The sequence below is a fragment of the Neomonachus schauinslandi genome, chromosome 4 (genome assembly GCF_002201575.2).
Source record: "Neomonachus schauinslandi chromosome 4, ASM220157v2, whole genome shotgun sequence".
In the NCBI taxonomy this organism is placed as follows: Eukaryota; Metazoa; Chordata; class Mammalia; order Carnivora; family Phocidae; genus Neomonachus; species Neomonachus schauinslandi.
Window position 1 is genome coordinate 21,469,559 of NC_058406.1, and position 8,878 is coordinate 21,478,436.

The following is an 8,878-nucleotide window of genomic DNA, read 5'->3' on the forward strand; positions in this document are numbered from 1 at the left end:
AAGATGTATTTATTTATTTGAGACGGGGTGGGGAGAGGCAGAGGGGGAGGGAGAGTCCTAAGTAGACTCTGCTGAGGGTGGAGCCCATCACAGGGCTGGATCTCACAACCCCGAGATCAGGGCCTGAGTGAAACCAAGAGTTGGTTGCTTTAAATGACTTTGCCACCTAGGCACCCCTGCAATTTACTTTTTGTTGTTTTTGTTTTTTTTAACTTTTTAAAAAAAAGATTTTATTTATTTATTTGACGGAGACATCAAGAGAGGGAACACAACCAGGGGGAGTGAGAGAGGCAGAAGCGGGCTTCCCGACGAGCAGGTACCCCAATGCGGGGTTCGATCCCAGGACCCCGGGATCATGACCTGAGCCGAAGGCAGACCCTTAACGACTGAGCCACCCAGGTGCCCCTGTTTATTTGATTTTTTAAAAAAAGATTTTGAGAGAGTGCATGAGCAGGATGAGGGACAGAGGAAGCGGGAGAAGCAGATTCCCTGGTGATCAGGGAGCCTGATGTGGGGCTCAATCCCAGGACCCTGAGATCATGACCTGAGCCAAAGGCAGACACTTAACCGACTGAGCCACTTGGGCACCCCTGCAATTGACTTTTGTATATTAATCTTGTACCCTGAAAACAACTTGCTTTAGTAGCAGGAGTTTTTCTGTCAATTCTTTAGGATTTTCTACAAAGATGATCATATCTTTTGTGGAAAAAAAAAGACAGTTTTATTTCTTCCTTCTCATCTGTATCTTTTATTTCCTTTTCTTGTCTTAATGCATTCCTTAGGACTTTCAGTATGATGTTAACTAGGAGTGATGAGAGGAGGTATCCTTGCCTTGTTGCTGATCCTAGGGGGAAAGCATCTAGCTTCTCACCATTATGCATGATGTCAACTGGAGGTCTTTTGTAGATTTATCAAGTTGAGGAGGTTCTCTTCTATTCCTAGTTTGCTGTGAGTTTTTTGTCATGCATATTAGATTTCTTAAGTGCTTTTCTGCACCTATTGGTATGCTCATGTCATTTTTCTTCTGTAGCCTGTCATGTGATGAATTATTTTAATTGAATTTTGAATTAGTCTTGCATACATGGAATAGCTGGTTGTGGTATATCATTCTTCTAATACAACATTGGATTCTATTTGCTACTATTTTGTTGAGGATTTTTGTATCTATCTTCATGAATATTGGTCTGTAGTTTTCCTTTCTTGTAATGTTTTTGTCTGGTTTTGGTATTGGGATAATGCTGGCCTCATAAAATGAGTTAGGAAGCATTTCCTCAGCATCTATTTTCTAGAAGAGATTAAGAATTGGTATTATTTCTTTCTTAAATGTTTGATAGAATCCCCCAGTGAACCATCTGGGCCTGGTGCTCTCTGCTTTGGAAGGTTATTAATTATTGATTCAATTTCTTAAATAGATACAGGTCTATTCAGATTATTTCTATGTCAGTTTTGGTAGATTGTGTTTTTCTAGATTATCAGATTTGTGGGGAGAGAGTTCATAATATTCTTTTATTATCCTTTTAATATCCACAGGATTAGTAGTGATGGCCTCTTTCATTTCTGATATTAATAATTTGTGTCTTTTTTAATTGGTTAGCCTGGCTAGAAGTTTGTTAATTTAAAAAAGTCATTCTGGGGTGCCTGGGTGGCTCAGTCAGTTAAGCATCTGCCTTTGGCTCAGGTCATGATCCTAGGGTCCTGGGATCGAGCCCCGCGTTGGGCTCCCCACTCAGTAGGGAGCCTGCTTCTCCCTCTCCCGCTCCCCCTGCTTGTGCTTGCACTCTCTCTGTCCAATAAATAAAATCTTAAAAAAAAAAATCATTCTTTGATTTCATTGATTTTTTTTCCCTCTACTGATTTCCCGTTTTCAAATTCATTGATTTCTGCTCTAATTTTCATTATTTCTTGTCTTCTGCTTACTTTGGATTACTTTGCTCTTTTTCTAGTTTCCTAAGGCAGAAGCTTAGATTACTGATTTTAGATTTTTTTCTTTTTTCCAGTAGGTTCACGCCGAATGTGGGTCTTGAACCTTAACACTGACATCAAGAGTTGTACACTCCACCAACTGAGCCAGCTAGGCACCCCTTTCTTTTCTAATAGGTGCATTTAATGCTATAAATGTTCCTATAAGGACTGCTTTTGGAGCATCTTACAAATTTTAAATTGCATTTTCATTTACTTCAAAGTATTTCTCGAGACTTCTTTGACTCATGTTATTTAGAAGCGTGTTGTTTAATCTCCAAGTATTTGTTGGGATTTTCCAGCTATCTTTCTGTTGTTGATTTCTAGTTTAGTTTCATTGTGGTATGGGAGCATACTTAACATGATTTCCTTCTTTTAAATTTGTTTAAGGTTTGTTTTATGGCCCAGAGTGTGATCTATTTTGGTGAATGTTCCATGTAGGCTTGAGAAGAATGTGTATTCTATTGTTAGATGAAATATTTTATAAATGTCAATTAGATTTAGTTCATTGATGACACTGTTCAGTTCAACTGTGTCCCTACTGATTTGCTGCCTGCTGGATCTGTCACCTACTGAGAGGGATGTTGAAGTCTTCAACTATGATAGTGGATTTGTCTTTTTCTCCTTGCAGTTCTAGTTTTTACCCCATGTATTTTGATACTTTTACATCTTCTCAGAGAAGTGACCTCTTTATCATTATGTAATGTCCCTCTTTACCTGATAATTTTCCTTGCTCTGAAATCTGCTTTGTCTGAAATTAATATAGCTACTCAAGCTTTCTTTTGATTTATGTTACTGTGACGTATCTTTCTCTATTCTTTTACTTTTTTTTTTAAGGTTTATTTTAGGGAGAGAGCAAGCAGGTGAGCAGGGGGAGGGGCAAAGGGAGAGAAAGAGAAGGAGACTCCCCACCAAGCACAGAGTCCAATGAAGGTTTTGATCTCAGGACCTCAAGACTATGACCTGAGCTGAAATCAAGAATCAGCTGTTTAACTGACTGAGCCACCCAGGTACGCTTATCCTTTTACTTTTAATGTTTCTCTATATTTAAAATGGGTTTCTTGTGTACAACAATATAGTTGGGTCTTGTTTTTTAATACACTGGAACAGTCCATGTTTTTTATTTAATCACTGATATTTGAAGTGATTATTTTTTCATTGTGGGGAGGTTGTTTTTTTAAAAATCATTTTATTTTTCATCATGATAAGTGTACTCTTTAATCCCTTCCAGTATTTCCCCCATTCTAACCCCTCTGGTAAACATCAGTTCTTTATAGTTAAGAGTCTGTTTCTTCATTTATCTTTGTTTTTTCCTTTGTTTTGTTTCTTAAATTCCACCTATGAGTGAGATCATATATTTCTCTGATTTATTTTGCTTAGCATTATACTCTCTAGCTCTATCCATGTTGTTGCAAATGGCAAGATTTCATTCTTTTATGGCTGACTAATATTCCTGTGTGTGCGTGCGCGCATGTGTGTGTATACACACACCACATCTTTATCCATTCATCTATAGATGGATATTTGGGCTGCTGCCATAATTTGGCTATTGTAAATAATGCTGCAATAAACATAGGGGTGCATGTATCCCTTTGAATTAAGTGTTTTTGTATTTTTTAGATAAATATCCAGTAGTGCAATTACTGGATCATAGGGTAGGTCTATTTTTATTTTTTTGAGGAACCTCCACTGTTTTCCAGAGAGGCCGCACCAGTTTGCATCCCCATCAACAGTGCACAAGGGTTCCTTTTTCTCCATATCCTCGCCAACACTTGTTTCTTGTGTTTTTGATTTTAGCTCTTCTGACAGGTGCAAGATGATATCTCACGTAGTTTTGATTTGCATTTCCCTGATGATGAGCATCTTTTCATGTCTTCTACCCACTTTTAAATTGGATTATTTGGGGTTTGGGGGGTACTGAGTTGGAGCAGTTCTTATATATTTGAATACTAACCCTTTATCATATGTCATCTGCAAATATCTTCTTGCATTCAGTAGGTTGCCTTTTGTTGATCATTTCCTTCGCTGTACAGAAACTTTTTATTTTCTATGTAGTCCCAGTAGTTTATTTTGCTTGCCTCAGGAGACATCTAGAAAATATGGCTGATGTCAGAGAAATTACTGCCTGTGCTCTCTTTTAGGATTTTTATGGTTTCAGGTCTCACATTTAGGTCTTTAATCCATTTTGAGTGTATTTTCGTGTACAGTGAAATAGTGGTTCAGTTTCACTCTTTTACATGTGGCTGTCCAGTTCTCCCAACACCATTTGTTGAAAAGACTGTCTTTTTCGCATTGTAATAATTTCTCTTTTGTTGAAAATTAATTGACCATACAATTGTGGGTTTCTTTCTGGGCTTTCCATTCATTTTCAGTGATCAATGGGTTTCTTTTTAGGCCAGCACCATACCGTTTTACTTACTACTGCTTTGTAATATAACTCGAAATCTGGAATTGTGATACCTCCAGTTTTGTTTTTCATTTTCAAGATTGCTTTGACTATCTGAGGTCTTTTGTGGTTCCATACAAATTTTAAGATGGTTTGGTCTAGTTCTGTGAAAAATGCTGTTGGTTATTCTGAAAGGAATTGCATTAAATCTATAGATTGCCTCGGGTATAGTAGGCACCTTAACATTATTTGTTCTTCTGACCCATGTGCATGGAAGGTTTTTCCATTTCTTTGCCATTATCTTCAGTTTCTTTCATCAGTGTTTTATAGTTTCCGGAGTACAAGTCTTTCGCCTCTTTGGTTTATTCCTAGATATTTTGTTTTTGGTGCAACTGTAAATGGGATTGTTTTCTTAATTTCACTTTGTTGCTTATTAGTGTCTAAGAATGTGACAGATTTCTGTACATCTATTTTTTATCCTGTGACTTTACTAAATTCATTTATCAGTTCTTGAAGTTTTTTGGTGGTCTTTAGGGTCTTCTGTATATAGTATCATGTCATCTATAAGTAGTGAGTTTTGCTATTTCCTTACCAATTTGGATGCCTTTTATTTCTTTATGTTGTCTAATTGCTGTGGCTAGGACTTCTAATACTATGTTGAATAAAAGTAATGAGAGTGGACATTCTTGTCTTGTTCCTTACCTTGGGGAAAAAGCCCTGCTTTTCTACATTTGAGTATGTTGTTGGTCAAGGGGTATTTTTTTGTTTTGGTTGTGGGTTTTTCATTTAAGGCCTTTATTATGTTGAGGTGTTTCCTCTAGACCTACTTTGCAGAGGGTTTTTAAATTTTTTTTATTTTATTATTATTTTTTAAAGATTTTATTTATTTTTTGGACAGAGACAGACACAGCGAGAGAGGGAACACAAGCACGGGGAGTGGGAGAGGGAGAAGCAGGCTCCCCGCAGAGCAGGGAGCCCGATGTGGGACTCGATCCCAGGACCCTGGGATCATGACCTGAGCCGAAGGCAGTCGCTCAACTGACTGAGCCACCCAGGCGCCCAAGCAGACGGTTTTTTTTAAATCGTGAATGGATGTTGTACTTTGTCAGATTTTTTTTTTTTTTTTAAGATTTTATTTATTTGACAGAGAGAGACACAGCATGAGAGGGAACACAAGCAGGGGGAGTGGGAGAGGGAGAAGCAGGCTTCCCGCAGAGCAGGGAGCCCGATGCGGGGCTCGATCCCAGGACCCCGGGATCATGACCTGAGCCGAAGGCAGACGCTTAACGACTGAGCCACCCAGGTGCCCGTCAGATGTTTTTTCTGCATCTATCGAAGTCATCGTACGGTTTTTATCCTTTCTCTTACTGATAAACAATCACAAATGATTTGCAAATATCAAACCAGTTGCATCCTGGGAATAAATCCCACTCGATGGTGGTATGATTTTTTTTCTTAATGTATTGTTGGATTCTGTTCGCTAGTATTTTGTTGAGGACTTTTGCATCAATATTCATGAGATACTGGCCTGTAGTTCCCTTTTTTGGTGTTTATCTGGTTTTGGTATCAGGGTGATACTGGCCTTGAAAAAATGAATTTGGAAGCTTTCTTTCCTCTTGCAGTTTTTGGAATATCCAGGTTGAGAAAAATAGGTATTAACTCTTCTTTAAATGTTTGGTAGGATCCGGGGTGCCTGGGTTGCTCAAGTCAAAGTGTCTGCCTTCAGCTCAGGTCATGATCCCAGGGTCCTGGGATCAAGCCCCACATTGGGCTCCCTGCTCAGTGGGGAGCCTGCTTCTCCTTCTGCTGCCCGCCCCCCCCCCCACGTGTGCTTTCTGGCTCCCCTTCTCAAATAAAATCTTAAAAAAAAAAGTTTGGTAGAATTCGCCTGTGATGAATTATTGATAGTTTATTATCTACCGCATCTGTTACTGGGCTTTCTATTCCTCACCCTTTTTCTCATTTTTGTCTTCCACTCTTTTCTTGGGTGGGGACCGGCAACAGGAGGTTAAGTATGGAAAAGGGAATGTGTGGATTTTGAGCATCCAAAGAGGTGACAGAGGAGTTTGTATTTCTTTGGCTGCCTCCTACTTTGGGGAAATTCCCTATTGAGTGCATTTTTTTGTGGACATCAATGCGCATTTCCCACTGTAGAAGCTAAAACGTGCGACCCTCCTTCTCTTCACTCCTTGGCATGTAGAATGTGGGATGATGACCTGGGCTTGGACAAATGGGCACCCCCAGGCAAGACTTTGAGTCTTGATCAAATGATGGAGCATTACAATGTATTCACAGCAGTGGGTCAGTGGCATTGTCCTGCAGCAATTTAGAAACTGTTCTAGGAAAACAGATTGTCTTGTAGAAACCCTGTGTGACTTGAACAGGGGTTCAAATCCTAGCTGTTGTGACTTTAAGTATCTTCCTGTAATTATATCAAGTCATTAATTTTTAAATTTCTCTTTCTACTGCCTTGTAAAATTTTATCTAGCTTTGTCACTAGTTGTGTTACATTAAGAAAATCACTTCACCTCTCCCAGCTTTTGTCTTTGCCTTTTAAAAAGGGACCAGGTACTGATGTACATAAAAGCACCTAGCTCATAGTAGACAAGCCTTCCTCTTCAGCTTCCCAAGGTCTTTCTTCCCTTGGGCCTTGGGGGGCAGGGAGGTGCAGGCAGTACCCAACTTTACCTTCAAGTGTTATTGCGGTCTTCTGGCCCAGTTATCTGGAAGAAACAGTGCAGCCTAGAACAAGCACTGCATTTCACCTTTTCTAAGGGCTGCCAAGAGAGTGCCTTGCAGTGGTTCTCTGGCCCACAGTGGGCACTCAGTACTGATACCATCATGACAAGCCCTCTGATCCCAGTGTCCATAAGCAACAGATATTGCTCCATGAGAAGAGGGGCCTCCTCCATCTTCTCATACACTATTCCCAGCGCCTCAGACCAGTGCTCGGCATACAAAAGGCATACACTCAAACAGGTACCTAACATTATTGGGGATGGGTGGACAGCGTGCCGCAGTCTCTTCACCTGCAACTGAACCTAACAATACTGATCCCAGGGTGGTGTGAGAACAGGATGGAGAATGGATGGGGCAGTACTGGTCTCTGGTGCGTGCTTGGAACTCCAACAGATGAGTTTCCATCTTTCTCTTGATCTTTAACTTTTTGATCAGAATCTATCATAAGTGAATTTAAAACTGCTGGGGAAAAATGACTGCTAGTCCCTTCTATGTACAAATGGGATTTCTGTCCTTTATACTCTTTGCATGTGCTAATAAATTCATTTGATTAGAGCTTACGTGCCTTCAACATTTCAATGAGAACTTCCTAATGCTCATGTAGTTAAATGACAAAAGTTAAATTATACAAACATGACGGAACTATGTTTAGAATATGGATGAACAGGAAAAAGCTTGGAAGGGAATTTGGAAAGAGCTGCTGTTAGTAAAATGAAGTTGAATTTTTAAAAATTTTAAACTTGTGAAAGGAAAAAAAAATATGCCCAAAGAAATGTCCCCATCCTTGTAAAATTAGGGAATGTTGGATTCCCATCACCTCCTGGAGACCAACATGAGATCTGAGGCAGTGGGAATTCTACTGGTTGGAGCCATCACCTTGTCACGATGAGGGGGAAGGCTCCAGGGAGTCTAAGCGAGGTTCCAGTCCCTGAAATTCCACGTTTCCAAAACTGAACTCACCTTCGTCTTCGCCATTCCTCAGGCTTCAGGAACACCTTGGATCCCTCTGACAGCTCCTTTCCCCAGGCCACCTACTGAACCCGCTTCTGTTCCCTCCTGTCACTGCCTTTTCTCAGGCCCCACATCCCCTGCAATTCCAGGTGCCCCTTAAAACAGGGATTAGGGGTGCTGTCCCCCTTCCGGTCAAAAATCTGCATGTAACCTGACCCTCTCCAAACTTAACTATTAATAGCCTACTGTTGACTGGAAGTCACTGAACACATACCGTGTATGCTCTCTACATAGAGACTGTATACTGTGTTCTTACGATACAGCAGCCTAGAGAAAAAAATGTCAAGAAAACCGTAAGGAAAAAAACTTACAGTACTGTATCAGAAAACAGGAATCCACGGACCTGCATAGTTCAAACCCGTATTGTTAGAGGGTCAAGTGTACTACGTTCCCCGGACTGCTGCCTTTGGTGCATCCGGTCTGCCGTCAGATCAACCTGGTGGCGCCAAGCTCTACAACCCTTAGCCTCCTGTTTAAATATTTCCCATGTTCCCAGTGCTTACAGGACCAATGCCAGATTCCTCCTCCTGGCATTCAAAGCACTGTGACCCAATCCATCTGCTAAACTTGCTTCTCACTCCCTGTTATCACACTCTACGCCCCCTGGGCATCTTCCCCCATGCTTTCCCAACTCCATGGCTCTGTACACAGATTTTTTTTTTTTTTTTTAAGGAATGCCTTCCACATCCACATCTCTGGAGGTTCAGCCTAAGTACGGTCTCCTCAGGAGGTCCCTGAACCCAGAGGAAGTTACAACTCCCTCCTCTGAATGCCCACTTTTTA